This window comes from Dasypus novemcinctus, chromosome 17 (assembly GCF_030445035.2).
Source record: "Dasypus novemcinctus isolate mDasNov1 chromosome 17, mDasNov1.1.hap2, whole genome shotgun sequence".
Classification (NCBI taxonomy): domain Eukaryota; kingdom Metazoa; phylum Chordata; class Mammalia; order Cingulata; family Dasypodidae; genus Dasypus; species Dasypus novemcinctus.
The window spans coordinates 101867121-101893375 of record NC_080689.1 but is presented as its reverse complement, the minus strand read 5'-3'; the positions used below and the strand labels follow the sequence as shown (position 1 = coordinate 101893375).

The 26255-nt window shown below is 39.2% G+C and overlaps 1 long non-coding RNA gene across 2 annotated transcripts in view; it reads right to left on the bottom strand.

Moving 5' to 3' along the window:
* The window catches only part of LOC131273899 (uncharacterized), a 50461-nt gene extending 24631 nt beyond the window's left edge, over positions 1–25830 (bottom strand). For both annotated transcript variants that reach the window (XR_009181058.2, XR_011646054.1), the window contains exons 1-2: positions 25794–25830; positions 25270–25356 (exon numbers count right to left, since the gene is read on the bottom strand). This is a non-coding gene — a long non-coding RNA (uncharacterized lncRNA). The remainder of the gene's footprint in view (positions 1–25269; positions 25357–25793) is intronic.
* Between the last annotated feature and the right edge of the window lie 425 nt (positions 25831–26255).

Here is a 26255-nt window from a genome sequence, read left to right as displayed (position 1 = left end):
GCTGGAAATGGAAGCTCCATTTTCCCAAAAACAGGGGAGGAAGAGATGGTTGGCCACTGATTTCAGCTACTCATTAGTAAATTCAGCTTGTTAGAGTCTAACCCTAAGAACAGCTAAAGTATGAACCTGTCCAAGTCAGAAAGAGACTGGTGGCCACCATTTTAACTCTGCCCCCAGCAGGGGAAGCCAGCTGACCAAAAATCATGGTGACCATAGGGACCAGTTTCTTTCATCCAGATCAGGCAGCAGTCCTATCCTAGGCTTTAGCCCCACCTCTCGCAGGGAGGAACCTAGTGGGTCCTGCACCAGCCTATACAGGTAACTGGAGGAACCTTTATCTGACACGGACTGAATAATCAGAAGTCTACCAGGACAACTGTGGCCATCTTGGACCTGCAATGCATAGATTGCTGCCCACGCCTGCAGCTCCATCCCTGACCCAGGCAGGATTGAAAGGGGTGTGAAGCTTCATCAATCTCTCTGGGCAACTATGGTCTAGGTCTGCATGTCTTGAATTATTCCACACAGCTGTGATTCTGTCCCTACCCCTGGCAAAGGAGAAAGTTGAAAGAAGCTTCATCAGTCCCTGAGTAATGAGAGCAGCTTAAGCCTCCACAGCTTAGAGAACCAATGACATCCTTGGCTCCTACTGCACAACCAGCAAAGGAGAAAAGGCAGAAAGCCATAAACTAAAGAGAAAAACTACACCCAGAATAAATACTTTACTACTCTGGATGCCAAGACACCAACAAAAATTATAATCCACACCAAGAAATAGGAAGATATGACTCAGTTAAAGGAACAAGATAACCCACCAGATCACAGAAAGGAGTTGAGACAACTAATTATAGAAGTTCAAACAAATCTCATTAATAAATCCACTGAGATGGCTAAAGAGATTAAGGATATTAAGAAGACATTGAAGGAGAACAAAGAAGAATTTGAAAGCATACATAGCAACTTAGCAGATCTCAGAATGAAAGGTGCAATAAATGAAATTTAAAAACACTGGAATCATATAATAGCAGATTTGAGAAGGCAGAAGAAAGGAAGGATTGGTGAGCTGGAAGAAATGGCCTCTGAAAGTGAACATACAAAAGAACAGATAAAGAATGGGAAAAAATGAACAAGGAATCAGGAAACTAAATGACAGGAAAAGATGTGCAAACATACATGTCATGGGTGACCCAGAAGAGAAGAGAAGGGAAAAGGAATATTTGAAGAAATAATGGTAGAAAATTTCCCAACCCTATTGAAGGACATAGATATCCATGTCCAAGAAGCACAATGTACTCCCATCCAAAAAAATTCTGAATAAATCAACTCTGAGACACATACTAACCAGAATATCAGATGCCAAAGACAAAGAGAATTCTGAAAACAAGAGAAAAGCAATGCATAATATCAGGGATACCCAATAAGATTAAGGGCTGATTTCTCTTCAGAAACCAGGAAGGCAATAAGACAGTGGCCTGATATATTTAAGATACTACAAGAGAAAAACTTCCAGCCAAGGATCTTATATCCAGCAAGACTGAGGGTGAAATTAGAATATTCACAGGCAAAGAGAAACAGAGAATTTCTGACTAAGAGGCAAGATTTTCAGGAAATACTAAAGGGTGTGCTAGACCCTGACAAGAAAAGACAGGAGAGAGAGGCCTGGAAGAGAATCTAGAAATTAAGATTATATCAATAAAAGTAAAAGTGGAAAAGAATGGTGAAAATAAAATATGGCAGATAAAACTCAAACAGTCAAGAATAAGCTTAACCAATGATGTAAGGTACTTGTATTCATAAAACTGCAACTCAATGTTAAAAAAAATTTTTTTTAAAGTTCTAAATAACTGGAAGACTATTCCATGCTCATGCATTGGAAGACTAAATAACATTAAGATGTCAATTCTACTCAAATTGATATACAGATTCAATGCAAGTCTGATGAAAATTCTACCAGAATTTTTTTTAATTGAAAACACAATTATAAAATTTATTTGGAAGGGTTAAGGGATCCTGAATAGCCAGAAACATCTTAAAAAGAAAAAGTGAACTCTCACCTCCAGACTTTAAATCATATTTCCTAGGTATAGTGGTTTAAAAAAAGCATGGTACTGCCATAAAGACAGACACATAGATCAATGGAATCAATTTGATGGTCCCGAAACAGACCCTCACAGGTATGGTCAAGCCATTTTTGACTAGCCTGTCAAACCTACACAGCTCAGGCACAATAGTCCATTCAACAAATAGTGCTGAAAGAACTGGATATCCATAGCCAAAAGAAGGAAAGAGGACCCCTATCTCACATCTTATCCAAAAATTAACTCAAAATGGGCAAAAACTTAAAAATAAAAGCAAGAACCATAAAACTTCTAAAGAAATTGTAGGAAAGTATCTTCAAGACTTGGTGGTACGTGGTGGATTCTTAAAGAAGATAAGAGGAGGACTGAGATGAACTACTGATGGTTAATGTATGTAGAAGTTTTAATTAGTTTTGCTGTAAAAGTGTGGAAATGTATAGAGTAGATGGTAACATATAGTGAGTAAAACTAGTTAATAATTGGGGATGTGGCTGAAAATGGTATTCTAGATATGAAATGCCAAGTGACAAAATGCTAAAGAATAATCTAGGAACTGAATAGCACAGTAAACCAAGAGGTGGATGAGAATTGTGTTTGATGGTATGGATGCAAGAGTGTCTTTGTTAGCTAAAGCAAATGTACATCACTACTGTAAGGTGGTGGGAATGTGGAGAAGCATGGGAAAAATACAACTGGAAGGAGCTATGGACTCTTGTTAGCATTGATGATATAATATTCTTGCTTCTATGCCAAAGATGTACTGTGTTGATAATGGGGCAGTATGGAAAATGTGTGCCAAATGTACACTATGGTCATGGTAACAATCAGATGATATTATCTGGTCTGTAACAAATGTTCAGATAGAGGGGTGTTGTTTGGGAATTCTGTACATGTGCATGATTGTTTTGTAAGTTTACAACTTCTGCCATAAAAATATACTTAAAAATAATAATAGGGTGGGTTGCAGGAAAAATACACCAAATGTAAGATAAGGACAATAAGATTTTGACAAAAATCTTTCATAATTTGTAAGAAACATCTCACAAAAATGCAAGGTGTTGGTGATGGTATATGGGACCCCTGCATGATGTTATACATGTTTGCTTTCTAAGTTCAGAATTTTTACCATACTTATTATGAATGATCATATATAAATGATATAAAGATAATAATAGGGTGGGTTGGGGGAAAATATTTTGGTTAGTAGTAATATTGTGACAATGCTCTTTAATCATTAGTTAAAAATGTTTAACAACAATTCAAGGTATTGGTGGTAGGGTGAGGTATGAGAGTCCTGTATGATGCTATATATGTTTGTTTTGTAAATTCACAACTATTATTATACACTTATTGTTTATGTATGTGTATGTATGAGTGGTATACTTTAATAAATTAAAAAAAAATTTTTTTTAAATCATGGGACCCACTGAGTCCATCACTCTCCTTTCTGGGTAACAGCAGTGGAAGGAGACTATCTGGGGAGTCAGGCAAGCTAAAATTAGATTTCAATTATAAAACAAAGTAAAAATTAGGTATTTTTTTAAATCACCATTTTACAGATGAGGGATAGGTACAAAGATCTCAAAGTACTTCTCCTGAAGTGACCCACCAAGTACATGTCAGGATGTAAGTACAGGGAAGTCTGACTTTAGGCTAAACCACTGTGGAAATGACTTCACAAGAGTCACAATTCCATCCAAATTGGGCTGCCCTCAAAGCCCATGGTTGAGCTTCAACTACATCCAAGGGCTGCAAATATTATGGTCTGAAACCACCTCCCCAGCCAGGAGAGACATCATAGAGATGGTGGAAAGAGCCACTGTCTCCACTTTTTATACTCTATTAAATAAACAGTGAGTGCATGGTGACAGTTTAGGTGACCCTGTGCTAGGCACAGGGCAAGGAGAGATTAATTAAACCTTATGGGAGTGACTTACAGTCCAGGGAACAAGAGATAAAGAATCAGCAAATACAACTTGAAGAAGAGTGGTCAGTGGTAGGATAACAGAGCAGGTAAGAAAGATGCTGTGAGTTGATGAAGTTCAACCTGCTGCCCACATAGGATGTCTAAGGTTTGGTTCCTGGTGCCTTCTAAAAACAAACAAGGAAAGAAATGAATAAACCAACTCAAAGGAGCCTATGTGGCTCAGTGGTTCAGTGCCATCTTCCCACATACAAGGTCCCAGGTTCAATGCCCAGTCCTGGTACCTCAAAAAAAAAAAAAGTTACCAAAGTCAGAAAAGACAAGACTGGAGCTGGGGATCAAAAGAGGAGGAGAAAGCAGCCAAGTGGCGAGGGGTTATTTCCACATCAAGGAAATAGTTAGTGACAAGTGGAGAAGGAAGACAGAGCTTGATCACTGCATGACCTCCAAGGGAGGTGGGCATGGCAAATAAGCCCATTAAAATTGGGCAAAGTATTTAAATAGACATTTCTACAAAGAAGATATACAAATGGTAAATAAGCATATGAAAATGTGCTCAAGTCCACTAGCCATTAGGGAAAGGCACATCAAAAGCATGATGAGCTATCCTTCACACCCATTCAAAAGGCTATTATTTTTTTAATTGGAAATAGCAAGTACTGGTAAGGATGCACATAAATAGGAAACCTTGTACACTGTTGGTAGGAATATAAAATAATGCACTGGCTGTGGAAAACAGCTTGGCAGTAACTCAAAATTAACCTAAAATTACCATATGAACTGGCAATCCCACTTCTGCATATATATCCAAAAGGATTGAAAGCAAGGACTCAGACAGGTATTTGTATGCCAATGTTCAGAGCACAATAAAGAAAATGTGGAAGTCAAATAACTACCAGAAGATGAATAAACAAAATGTGGTAAATACATATGATGGAATATTATTCAGCTGTAAGAAAGAATGAAGTCCTGATACATGCATCAACATGGATGAACCATCAGGACATTAAGTTTGGTAAAATAAACCAGACACAAAAGGACAAATATTGTATGACCTCATTGATATGAACTAAGGATAAGAACCAAACTCACAGAATTAGAATCTAGAATATGTTACCAAGGGATAGAATGGGGGTAGAGAATGGAGCGCTGATATTTAAATTGTGCAGAATTTCTGTTTAGGTTGATTGTAAATGTTTGGGAATGGATAGTGGTGATGGCAGGACGTTACTGTGAATTATATGTTTGTGAATGTGGTTGAGAGAATTTGTTTATGATCTTGTACATTAGTAGGAGGAAAGCTAGAAGCCTAAAGATGGGATTGTTTAACTAAGTGAAAACTGTTATGGATGATGGACTGAGGTTAATAGTACAAATATAAGATTGTTCTTTCATGAATTACAACAAATGTATGGCACTATTAAACATGGTTAATAACAGGAAGGTAGATGGAAAAAATACACCTAATGTAAATTAAGGATTATAGTTATCAGTAATACATTATATTCATTCATCAATCCTCACAAAGCTGACACACTAATGCAGAGTCAACAATAGAGGTATACACAGGAACATTAATTTTTTACATGAATTTTCTGTAAACATACAACTTCCCTCATTTAAAAAAAAATTGCAGTAATTTTAAAAAGCATTAAGCTAAGTGAAAGAAACTAGACACAAAGTACCACATATTCTATGATTTCATTAATATATACATAAAGATAAGTCTATAGAGATGGAATGAAATTAGTGGTTATGTAGGGCTGGGGAATGGCAGAGGGACTGGGAGGTGACTTCTAAGGAGTATAGGGCTTTCCTTCTAGGAGAGATGAAAATATCCTAAACTTGATTGTGGTGAGGAATGCACACATCCATAATTATACTAAAGTACACTTTGGATAGATTATATGGTATGTAACTATATCTCAAAAAAACTGCTTTTAAAATTTGGGGCACACATTGTGGAGGTTCTTGTAGTCCAGTGTAATACTCTTGCTTTTTACTGTAAGCTGGGAATGCATGGGGGTTTCAGTAAAGAAAAGGGCCAAGACTTGCCTGAGGTTTTAACAGGATCGTTCTGGCTGCTAGGTAAGAATGGACCACAGTGGCAAGCAGGTCAAAGGCAGACCAGTTAGGGAGCTACCACAATAGTCCAGGCAAGTGATATGGTGGATTAGACAGAGCAGCAGCAGTTAGGGAAACCAGGTGGTTGGGTTTTACACATATTTGAAGTAGCTGTTGCTGGATTACTGTGGGGTAAGAAAGTGACACAATCCCAACTCCAAAAGACAGAGGAATGAACAAACAGGAGGAATGCAACTATGCATGAAAGTAGACTATTATTATTCTAATAATGTAAGAACTTGTAACATTGATAAAAATAAAGGCAGTGGACACAGAGGTTCTGAGGAGAGGGAGAGGGAAGAATAGGTATAATGCGGGGCATTTTTCAAACACTGGAATAATTTTGCATACTGCAATAACAGAGACAAGTCATTATACATTTTCTCAAAACATATAAAAATGTGCTGTGCAAAGTGTGAAACATCATGCAAACTATAGACCATGCTTAACAGCAATGCTTCAATATGTGCTCATCCCATGAAACAAATGGACCACACTAATGAAGGATGATGTTCATGGGGAAAACTGTGTTAGGGGGAGGGAGTAGGGTATATGGGATTCCACTATATTTTTGATGGAATATCTATGGCATCTAAAGCACCTTTAAAAATAAAGAAAACAAAATGCTTTTAAAAATTGTGACATTTAAGCAGAGGTATCAATGGAGTTGTGATGTTAGGCAAGAGAAAGACTGGGGTATCATCAAAACTATTTGATATTTGAAAACATGGAAACAGATTCTGAAGAGAGGGTGCACTGAATGAAATCCATAAAAAATAAAAATGATACACGGCTCTTCACCAAAATTTTAAAACTACAGATCTGCAAAAAAGAAACTATAAAGGCAAACTACAGACAGGGACTAATATTTGCAAACTTAACTATGACAAGGAAAGAACACATACCTAGACTATCTGAAACTGATATCTGGATAGGTATCTACAATATTGGGAGCGGCTATGGCTCAAGCAGTTGAGCACTTGCTTCCCACAAGAGAGGTTCTGGGTTCAGATCTAAGTACTTGCTAAAATAAACAAAAACAAAAAACAAGCAAACAAAAAATTTTTAGGGGATCCCATGTGGCTTGGTAGTAGAGCACTGGCTTCCCACTTATAAGGTCATGGGTTCAACCTCTGGGCTTAATACCAAGAAAAAAACAAACAAAAAAACCACACAGGTATTCTAGAATAAATTAAAAGAATTTCCAAAATTCTCAAAATTCAACCATGAAAAAACAATCCAGGGTGTCACAGGGTGACAACTGCTACCGGTTTTCACCAGACTGAGGTGTCCCTCAGGCCGGTGGGCTCAAACTAGTTGGCCCCGGGGGAGTTGAGGATGGATACGGAGACTATGCACACTCCAGAGACAGGGTTCTGGACCAAGTCTAACTTTATAACATAGAAACAGCTATTTATAGTTCAGGGCAATAGGGAAGGGGGGCTAGGTGGTATTAGATTGGCAGGGGTGAATATATGCCCAAACAAGGAGAGGGGTAAGCTATGGGGGACGGTTAGGTTGATCATGTAGTCTGAGCTTTTTCATGCCATACTGCCTGATTGGTGGGTATCAAACAAAGGGAAAAGGGCTCAGAGAGGAGGAAGAAGACATGGTGTAGCTGGACAGGGCCTGGTTGCCATTCTGTCTGACCTTGTGGTCAGTGGTTATTTTGTTTAGCTGTGTGGTTGCCTTAGAGACAGCATATTGGCAACTGATAAGCTATGCCTTGTCAGCTGTGCACAGGGTGCTCTTGGGCGCTTTTATTTCTCCTACACCAGGGAAGTGGCTGTGGCCCATCTCCAGGGCCTCCTTGTGAAGGCAGGCTCACCCACAGGCTGCCGATTGCTGCCTGGCCCGCACATGCTGCAGAGAGCGGATTCAGCAAAGTGACACAACAAAGGAGGGAGACAAGCAAAAAACAAACAAACAAACAAACAAACACCACCTTCCAAGGCCTGCAGCCTGGAGCTGAGCATCATGGGAGGGAGGGCCAGGGCAGCTTCCCGCACTGCCCAGGTGCAGGCCCCACCCAAGGCCTCTGGACTGGGGATGGCCCCACCCACTTCCTGCTTCAGGCACCCAGTGCTCAGCTAGTGGATCATCTGAACCATTCCTCAACTTCTGAGTGCTCTTCTTTAATCTTGAACATTCTCCATTTAATATTTCAGCCCTTTCAGCTTTTCACTTTATCTACTTAAGCATTATCTTGTCACCCTATTTCTTAGAGATTATACTTCAATTTTGAACTGTATTTCCATTTTTCTTATTTCTTCTCATTCACTTTTTGAATTTTAAAAATTTATATCTTATCATGTATTTCATTTTCTTAATGCCTGTTATCTACTTTTCAGAAAGCATATTTCAGTACATAATATAGATCATGACAAAGAGCTTTCATTCATTTGTTGTGGATTACTCTGCACTTACTCCTTTCCTCCATATATTACTTTGATACTTGAAAATAACTGTTTTTTCTCTTGGTTTTCATATGATTAAAAAAATTTTATAGAGAGAATTGAGACTGAAAATAGCTTTCCAACAATACAGATCTGTTTCTCTTTCTACATGTTTTATGAAATGTTTTAAAGTATGGATGCTTTCTTCCTGATATTTTCAAATTCTGTACTTCCACCACTCTTCCAAAAGGGTCTTCACTCAATTCATTACCTCTCCCACAACTTTTTTGGTCTATTTTCTTTCTCCATCTGACCACTGAATGTTCCTTTTACATGTACTCCTCTCTGGAGAAATATTTCCATGTTGCCAAAATCTAGTCATTCTCTATACATGTCTACAGATTTTCAAAATCAATGATCTATGAAAGTCTATATATATTCAAAAGTAATATGTATATGTTATTTCAATACGTTATACTATATTTCATTTCTGAATTATCTTGTTTTTGTATATCTAATGCATCATATTCCTACAATCCTTAGTTGTAGTTTCTTATACTTTATGACTACAGTTACTAATTTTCTATTTAGTTTTAAATCAACCTATTTTCATACATATTTGGTGTTAGCAATCATGATTCATATTCTGCAAATTTTGAAACATTTTTATTGCTTTAGATTCATAATCCAATAGGTTCAGGGTCATTTCTATCTGGACTACAATATTACAACCATATGGCTTTACACCTATCACCAGGCACACACATGGTCCTCAAGGATTCTGGTTATTATTTGTTCTTACTCTAGTTAAATAACTGTTTTATAAATAACCTCTAGAAAGAAAAATTCATTTAATAGGGTTTATTGAATTTTAAAAATTTAAGAACACATCAACATATTTCAGGCATAGTCTATCATGATCTTACTATTAAACATTGAACATATGGACATTAAGGAGAATTAAGTTCTTCAAAATCATAAAAATGTAGGTATCCAACAATTAACTCACATTTCAGGATTTCACAAATGCACTCACAGGATACCTATAATCTGGGGGCTTTCTGCTGCTCACTACGTGGATGGTCATTTGTGGAAGTTATTCTACTCTGTTCACAGCTGCATTTTAAAAATCCACAGCTAACATCACACTCAAGAGTGAAATACTGAAACTCTTTCCCAAGAGTTCATGAACAAGATAAGTTAACTCACTTTCATCACTGCTTTTAGCATTGTACTATAAGTTCTAGCCAGAGCAATTGGGTAAGAAAAAGAAATAAAGTCATCCATACTGGAATGGAAGAAGGAAAGCTATCCCTATAGATGACATATCCCTTTAAATACATAATTCCAAAGAAGTCACAACAATACTAATGCAACAATAAAGGCATAAAGCAAACTTGCATAGTATGAGATAAATGCACAAAAGTCAGTTTTGTTTATACAGCACAACAAAAAATAAGTCCACTCAATCAGCCGCTAACAAATAAAATAGCTAAGAATGAATTTAATGAAAGGATAAAACACATGAACACTAGCAAACAAACTGAATGAAACTAAAGAAGACCTAAACATATGGCAAGACATCCATTGTTCAATGATGATAAGATTATATTATTATAATATCAATACTTAACATAGGGAGCTACAGATTCAATACAATAGTTACAAAAATCCCAGTGCCATTTTTGTTTACAGAAATGGAAAAACCGATTCTCTAATTTAAATGGCTTCAGTAAGTGTCTTTAATAGAGAAAACAATCACCTTTCTTCCTTGTGAGACTAGGATAGACTAATTTGTATAATATGAGGAGGGCTTTCATTGAGATCTGGTTGACTTGGGTAGGAATATGTGGGATTCTCTGAGGGATACTGGGGTTCACAGAAATTTGAGTCTTAATTCTCCCTGTTAATGGAGGGCAATATTTTTCTGTAAATTTCATAGGGACACAGAGGCCAGGATGTGGAATATCTCTGAGTACAGAGCTGTGTCTCCATTGCCATATTTTCATTCAGGCTGGGTGAAGTTTTTGGTTCTCAGAAGGAAGTAGAGGTCTCTGAAAACACAATAATTGACCAAGTCCCCTCCTCTTTATACCCTAAATCTCAGGATCTGCAGTGAGTTAAGCATGAGCAAGGGTATGAAAATTCACTCAACATCAGTAGTGACCAGTAAAATTAATAAGAAAATTAGAAGGTCTCACTGCTCTTGGAGTGCACATGATCTGGGAGAGGAAGGACTGAAATAGGAAGGTGCACACTCCAGGATGCTGAGGGAGTTGTTTAGTTCTTTAGTCAGGGAAACACCTGTTGTTGACCACCTCTAGAGTTCTCATATCATTCTACATTTCAACTCCAGAATTTCTATTTCCACTAAATTTATACTTTCTAGCCCTTTATTGATATTCTCTACTTGGAGAGATATCATTCTCATGTTTTCCTTTCGCTCACTGAGCAGATTAAAAATTTGTAGATGCACTAATCCAGAAAATGGGTGTTGATGGAAGTGGGTACTGCTCATCTCTTTTGAAAAAGAATGGTTCAAACCCCGGGCTTCCTTGACCTCTGTGGAGCTGGCCCATGGGCAGTGCTGATGTGCCAAGGAGTGCTGTGCCACACATGGGTGTCCCCTGCATAGGAGAGCCCCACATGCAAGGAGTGCACCCTGTAAGGAGTGCCACCCAGTATGAAAGGAAGTGCAGCCTGCCCAAGAATGCATTGCATGCATGGACAGCTGACACAAGATGAGGCAACAAAAAGAAGCACAGATTCCCATGTCGCTAACAACACAAGTGGACAAAAAAGATGCAGCAAAATAGACACAGAGAACAGACAACCAGAGTGGGGGGGGGAAGGGGAGAGAAATAAAAATAAATAAATCTTTAAGGAAAAAAAAAGAACAATCATGAACACTTATGCACCGAAGCAGGGCACCTCAAAATACATAGGCAAACAAGGAAAAAAACTAAGTGGGGAAATGCATGCCTCTACAATTACTCTGGGGGACTTTAATACACCAATATCACCTTAGACAGAACATCTCAATGAGAATCAATAAAGAAGTAAAGACCCTGAATAATACATTAGAGGATCTGGACCTAATAGACATATACATAACATTACACTCAAATACAGTGGGATATATATTATTCTTGAGTGCACATGGATCATTCTCAAGAACAGACCACATGCTAGGCAACAGAACACCTCTCAATGAATTCAGAAAGACTGAAATTACACGAAGTAATTTATGTGACTAAAATGCACAGAAGCTGGAAATCAGCAAGGGGCTGAGAAGCAGATTAGGCACAAAGATATGGGAGTTAAACAGTACACTCTTAGACAAACAGTGGGTCAAGGAGAAAATTGCAAAGAAATCGGTAACTACCTTAAAATGAATAAAAAAATAACACAGCAACATTGCATAACCTCTGGGATGCAGCAAAAACTGTACTGAGAGGAAAACTCACGGCTATAAATGCTGATATTAAAAAAGAAGAAAGTGCTAAAATCAAAGACTTAACTGCACATCTGGAGGAACCAGAAGAACAACAACTAACCCCAAAGGAAGTAGAAAGAAGGAAATAACAAAGATTAGTGCAGAACTAAATGAAATTTAAAATAAGAAAGGACTAGAAAAAATAAAACCAAAAGCTGGTTCTTGGAGATCAATAAAATTGATAAACCCTTAGCTACACTAACAAGGAAAAAAAAAGAAGATGCAAATACAAAAAATAAGGAATGAGGAAAAGGATATCACCACTGACCCCACAGAAATCAAGTTTATCATAAGAGGATACTTAGATAAACTGTATGCCAACAAGAATAATTTAGAATGGGCAAACTCCTAGAAACACACAAGCAGCCTATGTTGATGAAAGAAGAAAGATGAACTCAACAGACCAATCAGAAGTAAGCAGATACAGTCAACAAAAACCTCCGAACCAAGAGCCCAGACCTGTTTCACATGTGAATTCTATGAAACATTCCAGAAAGAACTAACACCAATCCTGCTCAAACTCTTCCAAAAAACTGAAGTAGAAGGAACATTGCCTAACTCATTCTATGATGTGAACACTAACCTAAAACCAAACCCAAACAAAGATGCTACAAGAAAGGAAAATTACAGGCCAATCTAATGAACCTAGATGCTAAAATCCTCAACAAAATACTTGCTAATCATATTCAAAACATATCAAGCAAATTTCACACCATGACTAAGTGAGTTTCATCCTGGGTATGCAAAGAGTGTTAAACATAAGAAAATCAATCAATAAAATACACCTCATAAAGAGATCAAAGGAATAGAAACACATGATAATCTCTACAGATGCAGTAAAAGCATTTGACAAAACACACCCTTTCCTGATTAAAACACTCCAAAAGACAGGAATAGAAGGAAACTTCCTCAACAGAACATAAGGTATATATGAAAAACCAACAGCTAAATCATATAAAATGGTGAAATCCTAAGAGCTTTTGCTCTAAGACTGGACACAAGACAAGGATGCCCACTGTTACCGCTCCTGTGTAACATTGTGTTCAAAGTGCTTGCATGAGCACTGCAGCCAGAAAAAGATGCAAAAAGCCTCAAAATTGGAAAGGAAGAAGTACAAGTTTATTTACAGACAACATGATCCTATACATAGAATGCCCTCTGAAACAAAGCTTCTAGAACTTATAGTTCAGTAAAGTCACAGGATATAAGAACAATGCAAAAAAAAAAATCAGTAGCATTCTTGTATACCAATAATGAGCAATCTGATGAGGAAATCAAGAAAAAAATACCATTTACAATAGAAACTAAAAAAAAACCAAATACCTAGGAACAGTTTAACTGAAGAAGTAAATGACTTATATGCAGAAAACTACAAAGCACTGTTACAGGAAATCAAAGAAGACTTAAATAAATGGAAGAATATTCCCTGCTCATGCATAAGAAGACTAAATATCATTAGATGTCTATCCTACCCAAACTAATCTACAAATTTAATGCAATCCCAATAAAAATCAACACAGCATTTTTTAATGACTTGGAAAGACTATGAAACTTATTTGGAAGGGCAAGAGTCCCCAAGTATTCAAAGACATATTGAAAAAGTAAAACAAAATTGGAGCAATCACACTACCTGACTTTAAAGCATACTACAGAGCTAGAGTGGTCAAAACTGCATGGTACTCTCACAAGAATACACATACTAGCCAATGGAACTGAACTGAGAGTTCTGATATAGATCATCACATATACAGTCATTTGATATTCAACAAGGCCACCAAATCCACTCGGCTGGGAAAGAATGGCCTCTTCAATAAATGGTGCTTGGAGACTGGACATAAATAACCAAAGAATTAGAGGAACACCATCTCACACCTTATATGAAAACTAAAGATGGGTCAAAGATCTAATTATAAGAGCCAAAACCATAAAGACCTTGGAAGATAAGTAGGGAAGCTTCTATAGGACTTTGTAATAGCAAATGTCTTCATGAACTTCAATCCCAAAGCATGAGAAGCAAAAGAAAAAAATAGATAAATGGGACCTCCTCAAAATTAAAACCTTTTGCACTTGAAAGGAGTGCGTGAAGAAAGTGAAAAGACAGCCTCAGCAATGGTAGAAAATATTTGGAAACACCAAATATCTGATAGGAGCCTAATGTCCACCATATGTGAAGAAATATCTCAAAATAAAAAGACAAACAATCCATTTAAAAAATGGACAAGTGATTTGAACAGACACTTCTCCAAAGAAGGAAGACAAAAGGCTAAAAAGCATATGAAAACATGCTCAACATCACTAGCTATTAGGGAAATGCACATCAAAACTACAACAAGATACCATCTTACTTCCATTAGACTGGTGGACATTAAAAAATCAGAGGACTAAGGTGCTGGAGAGGATGTGGAGTAATGGACACCTTCATCCACTGCTGGTGGGAATGTAGAACAGCCCAGCCATTGTGGATGACAGTTTGGGGTTTCCTCAAAAAACTAACTATAATTCTGCCATATGACCCATCAATTCCACTGCTGGGTATATACCCAGAACTGATAACAAGGACAAGAACCGATTATACACAACAATGTTCATAGCACCATTATTCACTATTTCCAAAACTGGAATCAACCCAAATGCCCATTAAGAGATGAATGGATAATCAAAATTCAGTAGATACATACAATGGAACACTACCAACTGTAAGAAGGAATACAGTACAACACATGGGATAACATGAATGAATCTGAAGGGTCTTATGTTAAATGAAGCAAGCCAGGTATTGAAGGACAAATATTGAATGACTTCTTTGATAAGAATTAAGCTAATTGAGCCAACACAGGGAGCTAGAGTCTGGAAGACAGGTTTACAGGAAATAGAAAGGGAGAAGGTTGTAAGCCAATGCCCACAGGGGTGCAATCTATGATAAAGTATGAGTAGTTGTGCAGTGAAGGGATATGACAGGGGTGTAAGGATATTATTGGGTTGGGTGGTGCAAGCTTGATGGGTCTAGGGTAGGGAGGATGGGTTGAATGGTTCATGGAAATGGGGAAAGAGTTGAGGGGGGAGGTAGCAGGTGAACATTGGCAGGTATGTGGTTGAAACTACAATGCTGAGAAAATTGTTTTGGCAATATGACAAGGAAGGGCTACTGGTTTAGGGTGCTGGATGGAAATACATTTGGGAGAGGGCACACCTGGGGCAGTCTTCTAAAGAAGGTGCAAGTGATGATTTTGTCATAGTGTGTTGGATCAGTGGAGGGGGAACCACATAATGAGTGAAAAGGAGTTAAGCTCCCATACAGGGGAGTCTTGATATGTTCTCAAACACAGGGGAGGGTGTCTCTGGAGAGTATGGGTGGTTCCTAACAGGAGAGGACAGACTACTGTGTCAAGCCAGCAGCACTGTTGCAAATATCTACAAATTTTGTTCTTCAAGGAGTGAAGCCTGGTGGTCACAGTGGGTCCTGTGGGGGGAGAGAGAAAGAATGGGATCAACAGAAGAGTGAGTATTTAGGGGGCAAAGGAAGAATTCTGCATGATCTTGCAATGATGGATACAGGCCATGTTAAATTTCATCAAAAATTTATAAAAGTGAATGGTGTAAAATGTAAACCATAATAGAAACCACTGACCATAGTTTGAAGCTATGTTTTAATACTTGTACATCAGTTGTAACATATATGCCATCCTCATGTAAAAAGATTATTAACGAAGAAAGGGAAAAAGGGGAGGATGTTGGGTATATGAGAGTCCCCTCCATTCTGTATGTGACTTCACTGTGACCTAAAACTTCTTTGTAGACAAAATGAAAAAATAAAATACTGGGGAAGTAATGGAAGAAAATGCAACTGTACATATAGCACAACATATATTACAGTGATGAAAGGCAAAACTTAAAAAACAATTCTTTTACTATTTTTCATTTTTAAATACCCCTTTTTAACCTTATTTTAGTTTTAGTTTTCTTAAATTATCATGTATTTTTTCTTATGTTTAAGCCTTTTGTTATTATTTCATTTTCCTATTAAGCAAATTTGAAAATATTCTTAGCTTCATTTTTGAAGAACTTCTAGATTACAGAAGGGTTACAACTATGATAGAGGAGGATCATTGGTGTGGGGAGTACATGATGGGGGATAGATACATGGAAGGAAGTTCATGTGGGGATATATATAAGGTATATAAATATGTTCCAATGTTCATGGGGCATTGCCACAGTGGGTAGAGATTCACACAACAACTGAAAGAATACCGAATTCCTATCCTTGGGAGCTCTGCCACATTCTCTAATGCTACAGCAGCAATCCTCCAAGGAGTAATGACTAGTGAAAAAGGATGGTCCACTGATATACACTTGAGATAGATGACTATGCTTATGCACTTTTTGCTCTTAAATTTGCAAGTTAGCATAGTGATGTAGGGTACTGAAGAGCTACTTCCTGAGAACCTCCATGTTACTCAAATATGGCCTCTCCCTAAGTCAAACTCAGCATATAAATGCATTACCTTCCCCCCCAATGTGGGACATGGCTCCCAGGAATGAGCCTCCCTGACACTGAGGGATTACTACCAAGCACCAGAGGATGATGCAACTGGAAAAAGACACTGAACTAAAGGGGGAAAAGGTAAAGATACATGAGTTTATATGGCTAACAGACTTCAAAGTAAGCCAGGAGGCCATCAGAGAGTTATCCTTATAAAGTCTCCACAGGATCTCATAGGCTGCCAAAGCAGATACTACCACAAATAGTGGGACATCTGAGGGATCCAGAGACACCCAGCTTATACAGTCAGGGCAGATAGCTCTGGAGATTGAAGCCTGGCCATTGGGCCCTACTTCGGAGTTTGTGCTCCTGAGTGTGACAGAGCTGGACTCAAATATGACTTCTCTACACATGCCTCTTCTATCTCTTTTATTTGAAACTATAGTTGATGCTGGAATTGGTAGGTGTACATCCAAAAGACTTGAATCTCTGAAATGTCCCTGTGCCAGCTGGGCCCTGAACCTCAGTGGAGTTGTAACACCTACTCTCCAGTTCATTGGACTCATCTAGGTCAACTAACAAGGAGGTGAGGATGGACAACCATCACACCAAGGAACTGAGAAAGTCTACAACTGCAAGCAAGAAAGTCCCATTTATCAGCCAAAGGGGATCAAAGTCCCCTTTCTGGTAGAGTAGGCATCACTATTCCAGAATCCTCAGGAGTGTGGACTTACTGGTATTCCACTATAGACTTATTGTGGTTATATCAATGGAAAATCTATCACCAATGTGGAGACAATGGCCACTGGAGGTGCTGAAGTCATGGAGAGGGAAAAAGAGGTATAATATGGGGGCATTTTCAGGACTTAGAATAGACCTGACATTGCAATGACAGATACAGGCTGTAGCAGTCTGGTATTATTGATGAATTCCAAAAAGAAGTATTGGATTATGTTTGTAAAATGATCTTTTCCTCTGGGCATATGAGATTATATTGGATTTATAGGTTTACCTGATTAGGTAATTATGTTAATCACTTGTGCCAGAAGGGCATTGAGTCCCAACCCTTTGGTGGGCAGAAAAAAGGCATGGCAAAGGACAGAGTTAGAGGTTTTTTTTGTTTTTGTTTTTTTTTAAAGATGTATTTATTTATTTAATTTCCCCCCCTCCCCTGGTTGTCTGTTCTTGGTGTCTATTTGCTGCGTCTTGTTTCTTTGTCCGCTTCTGTTGTCGTCAGCAGCATGGGAAGTGTGGGCGGCGCCATTCCTGGGCAGGCTGCTTCTTTCTTTTCACACTGGGCGGCTTTCCTCATGGGCGCACTCCTTGCGCGTGGGGCTCCCCCACGCGGGGGACACCCTTGCGTGGCACGGCACTCCTTGCACGCATCAGCACTGTGCATGGGCCAGCTCCACATGGGTCAAGGCGGCCCGGGGTTTGAACCGCGGACCTCCCATATGGTAGACGGATGCCCTAACCACTGGGCCAAAGTCCGTTTCCCTATAGGTTCTTAATGTAGGAGTTTTTATGTTGGAATTTGATGCTGAAGCGGGAGTCCTAGGAAGCAAGGAACCCTGAACTCACAGAGAAGCAAGACTGCAGAAGGGAGGAAACCCAGGAAGCCTGAACCCTTGCAGATGTAGGCAGCCTCTTACTCCAACATGTGAAAACAGACTTTGGTGAGGGAAGTAACTTATGCTTTATGGCCTGGTATCTGTAAGCTCCTACCCCAAATAAATACCCTTTCTAAAAAAAAACAACCAATTTCTGGCATTTTACATCAGTACACCTTTGACTAATACTCAGGCCATTATATATTCTGCCATAACCTACAGAATTGAATGCAAGAGAGTGTAAACTACAAGGTAAACTATAATCCATGCTTAGTTGCAATGCTTCAAAATCTGTTCATCAGTTGTAATGAATGTAGCACACTAATGCTAGAAGTTGTTAATGTTGGGAACAGTGGGAGGTATAGGGAGTGGGGCATATGGGAATGTCTTATATTTTTCAATGTAACAATTTATGTAATCTAAGGATCTTTTAAAATTAAATTTAAAAAAGGATACAAAGGCCTCTGAGCTGACTACAAAGGGGTATCCAGGGATCTACCATCCTGGGAAAGGTGAAAGAAGGGGACACAGCCTAAGGCTGAGAGCTTCTGACCCACAATTCGGGTCTGCTGTGTCCCACCAGCTTTTCCAGGCTGACTGGGATTACACTGTTGTCTACCTTGGGCTACTAAACAGAGGTGGAGAAATCCAACATTCTCAATCTCCCTCTCTTATAGCCGGGGTTGATTGTTGAGGATGTACCTTCCCAGGAAACAGGAGAGAGAGGGACACAATCTAAGGCTGACTCATCTTTGGACCCACAAATTTGGTCTGTTGTGTCCCATGGGCCCTTCCAGGTCAGAGAGGCCTTGCCATTGTTTGCCTTAGGATGCTGCAAGGGAGTAAAGAAATCTGACCCTCTCAATCTCCTCAATGAACAGGGACTGATTGTTGAAGATGCAGAAGGGAGTAGAATTATTTCTTACCCAGGAAATGGGAGGGTGATGCCAGAGAAGGCTAGAGACTTTTTTATAAGAAAGTCCAAATTACAAGGATTTTAGCCTCCAGGCAGGATCTTCTCACATTGATCCAGGCTGTGTTACAGTAAAAACACATTAAACAGGCATCGAACTGAGGGCTGCCAAAGAATGTCATCTGCTGGCAGAACTTGGTAGTACATATGAGAAAACTAAAAATAAATGAGGCATTTTCTGACCTTTATAGCTTGCCTCCCAAGGCCCTAGGAAGTAGGTCTGCAAAACATTACTGGGTGCAGAGCACACTTTTGAGCAACTAACAAGGACAAGCCTAATGATCCAGGTTGAATCAAGAATCAAAGAGCAACAGTAACACACAGCCTCCTGACACTAAATCCCAATAAAAGACAAAGAAATTGAGCATCTGAGTAAACTACATACTAATCAGGTGCCTAGACATCAGCAAAAATTTATGAGCCAGAATAAGAAAATGGAAGGCATAGCCCAGGAAAAGGAATATATCAAAGTCCCAGAAGAGATGCAGGATTTGAGAGAACTAATTAACGAGATGTGTACCAATTTCCAAAATTAAATTCATGAGTTAAAAGACAATATGGTTGAAGAGATGAATGTCATTCAAGAAGATGTTCAGCAAGCACAAAGAGAACTTGAAATGTGGAAGAGAAAGCAACAGAGCTCATGGGAATGAAAGATGCAATAGGTGAAATCAAAAACAACATTAAAGGTTTACAACAATTTCAAGCAGACTTGAAAGGATAAAAGAAAGAATAAGTGATACCAAAGACAGAAAACAGCTGAAATTGAAGAGAGAAAAGAATAGAGGGAGGGAAAAAATGGAAAAAAAATTGAGCAGAGCCTCAGGGAGATGAATGACAAGAAAAAACACAACAACATACATGTCATGGGAGTTCCAGAAGGAGAATAGAAGGGAAAAGGACTAGAAAGAGTATTTAAGGGAATAGTTAAAATTTCCCAATGCTTACAAAAGAAATGACCCTGCATGTCCAAGAAGCCCACCTTATCCTAATCTGAATAAACCCCAATAGATATACTCCAAAGCATATATTATTCAGAATGTCAAATGTCAAAGATAAAGAGAAAATTCTGAGAGCATTAAGGGAAGCAAATCATCACATACAAGGGATGCCCAGTAATAGTGTGGATTTCTCATCAGAAACCATGGTGGCGAGAAGACAGTGGTATGATGCAATTAGGAGATTGAAAGAGAAAAACTGCCAGCCAAAAATTCTGCACCCAGCAAAACTGTCCTCCAAATATGTAGGTGAGTATAAAATATCCACAAACAGAAACTAAGAGAGTTTGTAAAAAAGAATCAAAATTGCAGGAAATAATAAGGAAGCCATAGAGCCTGAAAGAAAAAAACAGAAGAGAGAGGCCTGGAGCAGAGTAGAGACAAAAGAATAGCAGAAAGGATAACCAAGAGTAAAAAGATAAGACCAAAATATGATATCAACATGAATACCAAAGAATAAAATGTTGGAAATAATGCATTTACAGTAGTATCATTGATTGTGAATGAAGTAAATGCACCAAACAAAAGATATAGATTGACAGAATGGATAATAAACACAAGAGCCATCCACACACTGCTTACAAGAGACCCACCTTAGACTCATGGATACAAACCAGCTGAAAGTAAAAGGTTGAAAAAAGATACTCCATGTAAATAGAAACCAAAAAAGAGCAGGGATCGCTATACTATTATTGGACAAAACAAACTTTAAGTGAAAAGAAGTTATGAGACAGAGAAGGCCATTATATATTAATAAAAAGAGCAACCCTCCAGGAAGATATATTTATGCACCTAACCAGGGTGCCCCAAAATATGTAGGACAAACTCTGACCAAACCAAAGGGAGAAACAGGCATCTCTACAATAATCACTGGAGACTCTAATACACCACTCACATCATGAGACAGAACAACTGGACAGAAGATCAACAAGGAAACAGAGACCTTAAAGAATAATAAATGAGTTAGACCTAAAAGACACACAGAATGCTGCATCCAAATGCAGCAGGTTATACATTCTTCACACATGCCAATGCATCCTTCACCAGGATACACCACATGCAGGACACAATGCATGTCTCAATAAATGTGAAAAGACTGAAATTATACAAAGCACCTTCCTAGATCATAATGGAATAAAACTGGAAATCAATAATAGACAAGAAAAAGGCAACTTCACAACTGTGTGGACTCTAAACAACATACTCTTAAATGATCAGTGGATCAAAAAAGAAATTCCAAGTGAAATCAGGAAATATATTGAGAAAAATGAAAATGAGAACACAAATTACCAAAGCTTATGGGATACAGCAAAGCCAGTCTTGAGAGGGAAATTTATGGTGCTAAACACCTATATTAAAAAAGAAGAGCTAAACTCACACTTAACTGAATACCTACAGAAATCAGAAAAAGAACAGCAAACCAATCCTCAAAGCAAGCAGAAGGAAAGAAGTAATAAAGATTAGAGCAGAAATAAATGAAATTGAGAAAAACAACAACAAAGAGAAAATCAAAACCAAAAGCTGGTTCTTTGAGAAGATCAGTAAAATTGACAAATTGCTAGCAAGATTAACAAAGGAGAAAAAGGAGGCAAAAAAAAAAAATCAGAAATGAAAGGAGGGAAGTAATGACTGACCCCACAAAAATAAAAAGAATCAAAAGAAGATATTCTGAGAAATTGTATGCCAACAATCTAGACAACCTAGAAATGGGCAAATTCCTAGAAATGCACCAACAACCTACACTGACACTATAAGAAATTCAAGAACTTAACAAACAAATCACATTTAAAGAGACTGAATCCATCATCAAACACCTCACAACAAAGAAAAGCTCAGGACCAGATGACTTCAGAGATTAATTTTACCAAGTATTTCAAAAAGAATTAACACCAATTCAGTTTAAATTCTTCCAAAATGATGAAGAGGAGGGAAAATTACCCAACTCTTTTTATGAAGCCAACATCACCCTAATACCAAAGCCAGATAAAGACAGTATAAGGAAAGAAAAGTACAGACCAATCTTTCTAATGAAATAGAGATACAAAAATTCTCAACAAAATGTTGACAAATTGAATCCAGCAACATTATCAAAGACTTACACATCGCGACCAAGTGGGATTTATTCCTGCTAGGCAAGGCTAGCTCAACATAAGAAAATCAGTCAACATAGTACACCACATTAACAAATTGAAGGGGAAAAAAACACATGATCATCACAGAAAAGGCATTTGACAAAATCCAGCATTCTTTCTTGATAAAAAAAACACTTCAAAAGATATGATTGGAAGGAAAATGTCACAATATGGTAAAAGGATATGTAAAAAACCCACAGCCAACATTGTACTTGGTGGGGAAATGCTGAAAGCTTTCCATCGAAGATCAGGAAGAAGACAAGGATGTGCACTATCACCACTGTTATTCAACATTGTACTACAAGTTCTAGCTACTCTAGCTAATTACTCTAATTACTTTAGAGAAGAAAAAAAATTAAAGGCATACAAATAAGAAAAGAGGAAGTAAAACTTGCACTATTAGCAGATGACATCATCCTATATTTAGAAAATTCTGAAATGACTACAATGAAGCTACCTGAGCTAATAAATGAGTTCAGCAAAGTGGCAGAATACAAGAGCCACATGCAGAAATCAGTGTTTTTTGTACACTAGTACTGCACAATCTGAGGAGAAATCAGGGAAAAATTCCATTTACAATAAGCAAGAAAAAGACTCAAATATGTAGGGGTCAACTTAATCAAAGAAGTACAGGACCTATATGCAGAAAACTACAAAACAGTGGTAAAAGAAATTTAAAATGACCTAAACAAATGGAATGACATTCCGTGTTCACGTACTGAAAGATTAAATATCATGAAGATGTCAATCCAACCTAAACTGATTTATAGGCTCAATATAATACCAATCAAAATTTCAACAGCCTACTCTACAGAAATAGAAAAGGCAGGGAAAAGGACTTGGCCCAGTGGTTAGGGCATTCGTCTACCACATGGGGGGTCCATGGTTCAAATCCCGGGCCTCCTTGACCCATGTGGAGCTGGTCCATGCGCAGTGCTCATGCACACAAGAAGTGCCCTGCCACACAGGGGTGTCCCCCACATAGGGGAGCCCCACGCACAAGGAGTGCGCCCCTAAGGAGAAGCCGCCCAGCATGAAAGACAGTGCAGCCTGCCCAGGAATGGCGCCGCCCACACTTTTCCTGCAGCTGACGACAACAGAAGCAGACAAAGAAACAAGATGCAGCAAATAGACACAGAGAACAGACAACCGGGGGAGGGGGAGAATTAAATAAATAAATAAATCTGTAAAAAAAAAAAGAAAGAAAAGAAAGAAAAGGCAATTACCAAATTCATTTGGAAGGGAAAGTGCACCTAAATAACCAAAAGCATCCTAAGAAAGGGCAACATGGTGGGAATTTCACTGCCAGATCTTAAAACATATTACAAAGCTACAGAGGTAAAAACAGCATGGTGCTGGCATATAGAAAAACTCATTGATCAGTGAAATAGAATTTAGAATCCAGAAATAAACCCTCACCTCGATGGTCAACTAGCGTTTGACACATCTACCAAGTCCATGTTAATGGGAAAAAAGTCTCTTCAAAAAATGGTGCTGGGAGACCTGGATATCTATAACCAAAAGAATGGAATAGGACCCCTATCTTACATCCTATACAAGAATCAACTCAAAATGGATCAGAGACCTAAATATAAAAGGAAGGATCATAAAACTACCTGAAAAAAATATAGGGAAACATCTTAAGGACCTTGTGCTACATGGTGGTTTCTTGGACAAAGCACATGAAACAAAAGAAAAAATGGATAAATGGGACCTCCTCAAAATTAAACACGTGTGCACCTCACAGGGCTTTGTCAAAAGGGTAAAAAGGCAGCTGCCTCGGCATAAGGAAATGCTTGGAAATCATATGTCCAATAAGGGTTTAATAGCTATAATATATAAAGAAATGTTACCACTCAATAATAAAAAAAGACTCAATTAAAAAATGGGCAAAAGACATGAGTAGACATTTGTCCAAGGAAGAAATACAAATGGCAAGAAAACACATGAAAAAATGTCCAACATGAGTAAAAATTAGTGAAATGCCAATCACAACTAAGAAATATCATTTCACATCTATCAGAATGGCCACTATTAAAGTCAGAGAACTACAAATGTTGGAGAGGATGTGGAGAGATAGGAACACTTATTCCCTATTGGTGGGAATGCAGAATGGTACAGCCACTGTGGAGGACTGCTGGGCAGTTCCTAAAGAAGGTGAATACAGATTTGCCAGTGACCCAGCAATATCACTATTGGGTCTACACCCAGAACTGAAAGATACAAACAGACATCTGGACACCTATGTTCATGGCAGTGCTACTCACAACTGTCAAAAGCTGGAAAGAACCCAGTTGTTCATCAACTGAGGAATGGATAAACAAACAGTGGTATATTCCCATGATGGAATATAATGCAGCTGTAAGAAGAAAGGGAGTCATAAAACATTTGACAATGTGGATGAACCTGGAGGACATTATGTTGAGTGAAGCCAGACACAAAGGACAAATACAGTAAATACAGCATTACTATGAATTAAATATACTGTATAACACACTGTATGATTTCATTTATATAAAATGTAAATATAAATCAATTTATAAAGGGGAAAAAGTATTTGTGCAAGAATATTCAAAAATGGGAGTTGTGAAGAGTAGGGGAGGCACAGATGGAGAAGTGATGGATTTTCTTATTTATTATTATTGAAATTATGAAAATGCTCTAATAATGATAGAGGTGATGAATGCACAACTATGTGATGCTGCCGAATACCAATGATTGCGCACTTTGGATGAACTGTATGCTTCCTTGATACGTACCAATAAAATGATTTTTTTTAAAAAATTGACAAATAGCACTTAAAAATGGGAAAATATGTAAATAACACTTTCACCAGAGAAGAAACATTCAATTCTTTTCATCACTAGGGAAATACAAATTAAAACCTGCTATGACTTATCATAAAGACATAGTAAAATGGCTAAAATCAAGAAAGATAATACCAACTGTTAAAGAAGATATGGAAAACCTAGAGTCCTTATATATTTCTAGTGAGAATGCCAAATGGTGCTGCCACTTTGGGAAACATTTTGTCAGTTTCTTAAAAATATAAACTTACATCATTGTTGCTAGTTCCACTCCGAGATATCTATCCAAGACAAATTGCTGTACCATGATTCCCACAGCAAGTTCATGGCCGCCAAAACTGGGGAAAAAAATACAAATGCCTATCAAACGGGGCTTGGATAAGAGAAGGTGGTACATCGTAAATAGCTCTGCAGCTCTAACTAGGTAATTTCATTCAAATAACTTTCACCGAATAAACAAGTTATCCGCGTCTGGAAAAATGCCAAAGACTGAAGCAGGCCCCAAGCCCCCTGCTGCCCAGGGCCCGGCGAAGGCAGCCCCCAACCTCCCGGTCCCAAACCGCACAGAGAGGGCAGGACCGGCGGGGGTGCCGCGCACAACCGTCAAGCGAGCAGGAGCTTCGGCAGCCGCACGGCTGGGCGCTCCCACAGCGCAGCGCGGGGATAGCCGCTCGGCCGCTTTTCTGCGCTGCCGGAGTCCCCCGCAGCCCCGCGCCCTGCCGCGCCCACAGGCCCGCGGGTTCTCCCCACCCACCCGCCCCGCCGCCGCCAGTACCGGGCTCCGAGCCGGGCGCAGGCGGGCGTCTGAGGAGGGGCCGCGCACTCCGCCTGAGGGTTCCGGGCCAGCGCTCACTGCTCGCCTGCTAGCGGGCCAGACACGCCCCGCACACGCGGAGCCCCGCACAGGCAGAGCCCCGCGCGCGCGGGGCCTCGGCCCTGCTGGAGCACCAGGTCAGCGCGTCCGACGACTCCGAACACCCGGAGCTTCAAAGGGCCGCCGCCGCGCCGCACGCCGGGTGGGGCCTGAGGGGGTGGGACCTGAGGGGGTGGGGCCCGAGGGGGCGGGGCTGAGTGCCCGGTCACGCCCCTGCCAGGCGGGCCCGCGCGCCCTCGCGCCCCTCGGCTCTCCTGTACCACCCGCCTTCGGGGCCCCTACCTGTGTTCTCCTGGGCCAAGCATCTCCCCACCCCCGAGACCTGGCTGAGGCCTGGCAGCCCCTTGGATCCCCCTGGCCAGG